Source organism: Elephantulus edwardii, unplaced genomic scaffold (genome assembly GCF_000299155.1).
Source record: "Elephantulus edwardii isolate Elephantulus edwardi_28Jun2011 unplaced genomic scaffold, EleEdw1.0 scaffold00030, whole genome shotgun sequence".
NCBI classification, from domain to species: domain Eukaryota; kingdom Metazoa; phylum Chordata; class Mammalia; order Macroscelidea; family Macroscelididae; genus Elephantulus; species Elephantulus edwardii.
The window spans coordinates 10479375-10487483 of NW_006399780.1; positions in this window are offsets into that span (position 1 = coordinate 10479375).

Sequence of the window (8109 nt, forward strand, 5' to 3'; positions counted from 1 at the left end):
CTTTGAGTTGCAAGCGACTCGACGGCACATAACAACAACAACAACAACAACAACAATGTTTAGAATATTAAGGCCCTTGCAAAAGCATTCAGAAGTTAAAATGTTTACTTTTTAAAGTAAAACCTATTCATAGATATTCAAACGTTTTTAATAATAAGGCATTATGTTGTCAATACTTTTATAATAGCTATTTTAAAATGAAATAATTACCCAATTCACAAAAGTTATCATATTGTCCTCTTAGAATGTATCTGGTCCCTGAAAGATAAAGATTGAGTAACTAAATAGTCCATTACAAACTACCCTATATATTTACTTGAATTCAATCTCCTTCAGATATGTTGTTGTTATATGCCATTGAGTTGTCTGCTATTCATACCAACCTTATGTACAACAGCCCTGAAGCCTGTCCTATTCTTAGCCAGTCTCACTGACTCTGACACACCTACCCCCATACCCCAAGACCCCTTTTACTGTGTCAGTTCATCTCATCTGTGGTCTTTATCTCCTGCGTTGTACCTCCACCCTTCCAATCATAATGTTCTTCTCCAAGGACGGAGAATTGTCCCTCTTGGTCACTTGCCCAAAGTATATGAGATGGAACTTCAAAATTCTAGCCTCCAAGGAGAAACTTGGTTTCACTCTCTCCAAAAAAGACTTGTTTTCTTGATAGTCCATGGTATGATCAAGACGCTTTTCAATCAGCATGATAGATGGAGAAGAGACTGAGGCTGTTAACAATTACAACTTGCTCGGCTCCACAATCAACACTCTTGGCACCAGCAGTTAGAAAATTAAAAGACAAATTGCATTGGGGAAAAAAACTGCTGTTAGGGACCTCTCCAGAATGCTGAAAAGCAATGGTGTCAATTTAGAGACTAAAATGTGTTTCATCCAGGCCATGGTCATTGGGATTACTTGAGCTGGATGATGACTAAGGATGGCAGAAGAAGAACTGATATGTTCAGATATAGAAGGCAAGAATAAATTTTCCAGCCCAGATACAGAACTATTAGGAGAGGACACTGTCAGGAAGAAGGGCAAATAATTTCTCTGGTCCAGTACCTATATACCTCTTTCAGGAGGGATTGCAGAGTTTAAAAACATCAGGGGCTTATAAAACAGTGTTGTTCAAAACAAATAAAGGTAATTGTGCCATACATTGCATGGTCAAAATTGGGAGGGTGTATGCCACGGATGTGTCCTATCTCCATACCTTTTCAATCTATATACAGATAGATAACCAGGGAGGCTGGGCTCTATGAGGAGAAGTATGGAATCAAGATTGGAAAAAGACCTGTGTTATGAAAATGATACAACCCTGTTTGTTGAAACTGAGGAGGGCCTGAAGCGCTTGCTGCAGAAGGTCAAGGACTGCAGCATTCAATATGGATTGAAGTTCAACATCAGGAAACCAAAGATTCCCACCATTGGGCTGACTGACAACATTATGATAGATATGAAGAGATTGAGATTGTAAACAGCTTCAGTTTGCTTGGCTCTACAACCAACACTCTTTATAATAGCAGCCAGGAAATCAAAACATTAATTGCATTGGGAAAATTTGTTTTTAAAGACCTCTCCAGAGTATTGAAAAGCAAAGATGTCAGTCTGGACACAGAAGTGCCATGGCCTTCACAATTACTTGCTATACATCAGAGAGGTGGACAATGACTAGTGATGATAGCTGGAGAATTGATGTCTTTGAACTGTGGTGCTAGAGAGGATGGTGAATATACCATGGACTGTCAGGTAAACAAACAGGTTCATCCTAGACAGGGTAAAACCAGGCTGCTCCTTGGAGGCATGGATTCTGAAGCTTAATCCAACATACTTTGGGTATGTTACATGTAGGGACAGGTCCTTGGAAAGGGACAACATGTTTGGAAAGGTGAAGAGCCAGCAAAAAAAAAAAAAAAAAGGAAAACTCTCAATGAGATGGATTGATTCCATGACTTGGGGTAGATGTGTTAGAGGCAGTGAGATTGGTACAGGATAGAACAGAGTTCAGAGCTATTATACATAGAGTCTCTATGGGTTACAAGCAAATCAACAGCACATGACAACAGCACAACAACAGCACAGTTTGCTTATTACTGACCTTAGTCTTTATCCCCTTAACTTTACTGTTTTAATTCGTAAAAAAAGATAGCAATATTTTAAAGTAAAAGTACGATAAGAATTGTATAAGAGTAGTGTACGTAAAGAGTCCCTGGGCGGTAGAAGTGGTTAACACTCCTGACTGCTAACAATATGGTTAAAGTGTCTCATCCATTCAAAGATTTTTCCAATGAAAGGCCTGGTACGCTTCCTCAAAAATACACCAGTCATTGAAAAACCAACACAGACTAAATCTACTTCAACACACAGTGGGCTGGAACTACTGGACAACAGTTGGTTTAAGTTGGTGTAACTACAGCTCCTGCTAAATATGTCTGAGTCTTTCCTCTTTCTCTTCCTCTCCCAGTTTTCTTGATTAGGTGTGAAATTTTATTTGTTTTGGTTTGGTTTCTTGTTTTTTTAAGTCTGGGCAATCCTTAAAGCATGCAGTTCTAATCCATCAGTTACTCTGTAGGTGAAGGATGGGCAATTGCCTTCTGTGCAATTAACTGCCTCTGAAAACCCACTGGAGTGTTAGCTATGGGTCAGTTCTGACTCAATGGTACACAGCAAGAAAAAGAGAAGGAAATAAAAAAGTCCTATTGTCAAATTATTTAAGCACCGAACTGTTAACTGAAAGATTAACAGTTTGAATCCAACATGGTGACTGCATGGGAGAAAAACATATCAGATTGCTTCCATAAAGATTATAGTCTTGAAAACCAAATAAGGCAGTTCTCTGCCATAAGAGGCCACTTTGGAGCTGAAAATCAACATGATGTTACCTAATTACAACATAAGAAGTCATCTTTTTTAAAGCCTTGGATTATAATTAAAAATTATGATAAGAATGAAATATATCCGTTCAGTAAAGCTGTTCAGTGTATCTTTAAAAAAAGAAATTTTAGAGAAAAAAAATTAGAGAGTTAAAAAATTCCTACTGTGATTTCAGGTTGGACATATTTGTTGGGTTTAGGTGCCTTAGTTTTCCCAGCCCATGTAAAATAGAACAAAAGGTTGCTTAGTGTTGTGCCATTGTACAATATTAGGTATTTTTGAGCCCACTATTATATCTACTTTGGAAGCAGGAGTGGCTTCCACTTGCTAAATAGCATGCCTCCAGAAACTCTATGAACTTTGATAAATGTTGATAGTTGTAGAGAGACTTTAGGCCTTTGGTTATAGGGTTACAATGAGTCGTGCTCAACTCACAGGCAATCAACCACGGCAACAACAAACTGTACCTACTATGTCAATCGATCTTGTTAAGAGCCTCCCTCTTCTGTATCGACCTTCAAACAAACATGATATCATTCTGTAGAGATTATTACCTCAGAATACCAACATAAGGAAATACAATCCTACCATTCTTACTACTAAGGTGCACTCAGACTGTACTTTTTCAGAGACCTATTTGTTTATTCTTCTTGGAGTCCTTGGTACAGTCAAGCCCCCATCTGTCTGTCAATTTGTTGGACTGTGGTGGCCTATGTGTCAGTGTGATGCTAGAAGCTATGCCACCAGTATTTCATATGGTAACAGGGTCATCATACTTGACAAGGTGCAGTGGACTTCCTAGACTAAAACACTCTAGGAAGAAAGACGTTGTGACCCAGTTCTGCAGGGGAAAAATATTTAGTGAAAACCTTATGGACAGTAGTAGAATATTAAATACACCAAAGACCATTAGCTAAGAAAATTATGAAATAACAATAAAAGCACATTTATTTATTGGTTGTTTATTACCTTTCTTTCTTTTTTTATTACTTTTCTAAGCGGTTGTTGTTATGTGCCATTAAGTCGCCTGCAACTCAAAGCAACCTGATGTACAACAGCTCTGAAACTTGCCTTATCCTGAGCCAGTCTCACTGACTGTGACACACCTATCCCCATTACCCAGTTACTGTATCAGTCCATCTCATTGGGGGTCTTCCTCTCCTGTGCTCCACCCTTCTAAGTGTGATGTCTTCTCCAAGGACTGGTCTCTCCTGGCGACATGCCTAAAGCATGCAAGCTGGAAGTTCAGATTTCTAGCCTCCAATTAGAAACTTCCTCTCATCCTCTCCAACACAGACTTATTTGTTTTCTCAGTGGTCCATTGTATGTTCATGACTCTTCTCCAGCACCACAACTCAAGGACATTGATTCTTCTTCTGTGAACCTTAGTTATTGTCCAGCTCTCTGACTCATAGCAAGTAATTGTGAAGACCATGGCTTAGATCAGATGGCATTATGTTTATTTTGCCATCTGATCCTCACAAGAATTCTGTTAATAGATGTCATGATGAAACTGTGCATATGAAGATAAAATGTGAAAAGTTATGACAGGATTAGACCGGAAGATGTTAATGAAGGACTTAACTTTGGAAAGACAAAATAAACCAAAACACTGTTTTAAATGTTCTTTCCATGGATATGCTTGTGCTCTCACAGTGTAGATGTGTGTGTGCCTGTGTGTACACGTTTTTGAGACATACAGAATACAGAAGCACACTGAAGAGGACAGGAGGTGAGTTACAGGACCACAGCCGCAACAGAGTCCCAAAGATTTTCTTGAAGGTAAAGAGAGTGCTTATGCAGCCTCCACTGCCTTGTTATGAATTACTTGTGGCAAGAATTTCATCAGACACCAGCTTTTACTTCAGTCTCTCCACCTCCCTTAAGGGCAAAAGAATGGTGTGAAAGATTTTCTGTGGACAGGGAATGCAAAGCCAGGCAGGACAGGATGATAGGAAATCGAAGGTGAGGGAAAATAAGTCAGCCAAGTGTATCCCAAGGCAGCCTGTGTTAGATGGAAATAAAGACGCTTTAATTTGTTTATATGTTCTTGACAGCTACGGAAATTTAAATCCCTGAATAGACAGTGTCAAAAAGGGGGATTTCTCTTTTTTGCTTTTAAAGCTTACAAAATACAAGCGTGAGGTGGAGGACAATGGAGACATTTTCCTTGCCCACTTAAGTCAATCACTTGGGAATTTAAAACTTCACCTGTGTTGTATCTGGCATTAAGATATCTTGGAAACCTATTTATGAGGACATTGGCTGAATTTATATAACACCTTTGGGAAAATATGACATACTTTTAATAAAAAATATAAAATGCCTGAAATAGTATTAAAGATTGCCTTTGATACTTTGTCAAAGTAGATTATTAACTGTAAATTTTAAACTGAGTAAAATTTTAAATTGAAACCAATGATGGTTTGGTGGATAGGTATCCAAGGTGACCTCCTATTCCCATTTCCTGGGACAACATTTCTCACCCATGGGTTTATAGACACGCCAGACACATGCAGAAAGACTGCCTCTTCATGTTCTTAATTGGGTCCCTAAAGCACAGTGCCTACTCAGGCATTCTTTAAAGCACAGATCTTTATATCTCATCAAAGTTCAAGGATTACATCTTTTGCTTTAAGATCATTTTCAGGAAAGTTAAAGGTAGGTATGCTGAACCAATCCCAATAAAGTTTGTCATATTAAAAATTTGAGGTTCAGATAATGATTCATAAAATAACAAAAAGTACTACTAAACAGATAATCATGAAAATGTTACTATTGTTATCTTCTAGGACACCAGAGCTCCCTTACTGCTATTAGCTAATTAATGCTATTGTTGTTGTCATGTGATGTCAAGCTGACCCTCCAACAAGTTTTCAGAAGCAATATATCTCATGGAGGAGATTGTATATCTTTCTCCCACACAGCAGGTGGTGGATTCAAACCATCTGCCTTTGGGTTGGCAACACAGCTCCTTACCTACTAGGCCACCAGAGATCTTATCATCATTTCTGTATTATTAATTCTATTCCATAAAGTTTATATGTATTGTTATTGTCACTGTGCCTTTGAGTCACATAGAGACCCTGTGCACAATAGCCCTGAACCTTGCTCTATCCTCAGCATGTTATTATTGTTGTGTACCATTGAGTCAGAACTGTTCCATAGCTGACCCTCCATGGGTTTTCAGAGAGGAGATTCCATGAGAGGAGATAGCTCATTCTTCTTCTGTGGAGCAGCTGGTGGCCTCGAACCATGTCCTTTCCAGATTGTAGCACAGCTTCTTGCCACTAGTCTCCATTTATGTTGTTGAGAAAAACCTACATGTCCAACTGATTTGTCATTGATCTTGCAAAATCTATCCTGTACTCACTGATTCTTTTTTTATAATCAAGGATATGACTTCCAAAACACCTGTACTTTTCTGTGTTTCCAACGTTCACATTTCAGTTGCCTGTAATTATCAAGGCATCTTGACTGTATATTTGATAAATTTCATAGTGTGGAAATTGATAAAAACTTAAATTTCTACATCGTTGTCATTATTGCTGAACTATAATTTAAATATCAATCCAATGAAGTTGTTTTCCTTGCAGACGTAAATAAGCACAATATGAGTGGTCTCCTCCCCATGTATAAAATCCTGGCATTCATATCTTTGAAAATCCTGGAGTGTCGGCTATAAGTCAAAACCAACTCTAATTCAGTAAGGGAGTGTGTAAGTTAAAATACTGCACTAAGCAATCCTACCTAGTTCTCACACTTTGTTTTCTTAAAAATCACAGCCAAAAACACAATTCACCAGAAATAATTGATAAAGTAGACTTACTTAAAATTAGAAATTTCCACTCTTCCAAAAACATTTTAAGATAACAAAAAGACAAAGCATAAACTGGAGTAAAACTGTCGAAAGTTACATATATGACATTCCACTTGTATCCGTGATATAAAAAGAGCATTCATTGTTGTTACATGATCATGATACCTGTGATCTTACTTATGCTCAAGCCCATTATGACAGTCGTTGTGTCAACCCATTTTCTTGAGAATCTCTCTGTCTCTGGCCCTCCATCTCCCTCAGAATGTCTGTTTCTAAGGCCTGATCCCTCCTGACAACATCCCCAAAGTATGGGAGATGAAGTTTCACTACATTTGCCTCTAAGGAAAAACCTGGTTGCACTTTCTTCAAAACAGACTTGTTTGTTCTTTTGGCACTCCATTCAATATTCTTTTCCAACACCAAATTTAAATTCATTATTCTTTATCTGTATTTATCATTAAACATTCAGGTACATAGGAAGCAATTGAAAAGACCATGGCTTGTATCAGATGCACCTTCGTCTCTAAACTGGCATCCTCACTCTTTAGCACCTTGAAAGGTCCTTGACAGGAAATTTTTCCCAATGCAGCTTGACTTATGATTTATTGACAGCTGCACTATGTTGATTGTGGACATAATAAACCAAATTGTTGATAATTTCAATCTTTTTCTCTACTGGTGGAAAGCTACTTGGCTGATTGACTGGAAGAGATTCATGTTTGTTCCCATTCCCAAGAAAGGCGATCCAAAAAATGTGGAAATTATCAAACAACATCATTAACATTATGCAGAATCAAAATGCTGTTGAGTGTCATTCAAGAAGAGTTAGCACAAGATATTCTAGCCATTTAAGCTGAATTTAGAAAAGGCTAAATATATATACCAGATATTTATAAATATAAATACCAGGATACCAGGGTATCATTGTTGATGTCAGATGAATACTGGCTTTTCAGCAAAAATACCAGAAGAATGTCTATTTATGCTTTATTAAATATGCAAAGCATTTAATTGTGTGGATTTTAATAAATTATAGCTAACATTAAAAAGAATAGGAATTCCAAAACACTTAAGAGTGTTTATGTGAAACTTATACCTAGACAAGGAGGACTCTAGCTGCAGTTTTTCAAAGACAGTCGATGTGATAATCAGTATTTTTCTCCACCATTACAACCCAAATTTGATTCATATTGTCATGTTTAGTCATTTTCCAAATCTTAGATGGACATTATAGTATATGTGTTGCTGTTATGTACACAGATTATCATATGGACATAACATACATATTACTAGGTCATTACCAAAATATCAAAATCTAAGAGAAAAGCAAGAAGGAACCGCTGGAGAAGCTCAATATCAGCTGTGAAAACTAGGCCAGGGGCTGATTGTGGAACAGACCACCAATTACTCAT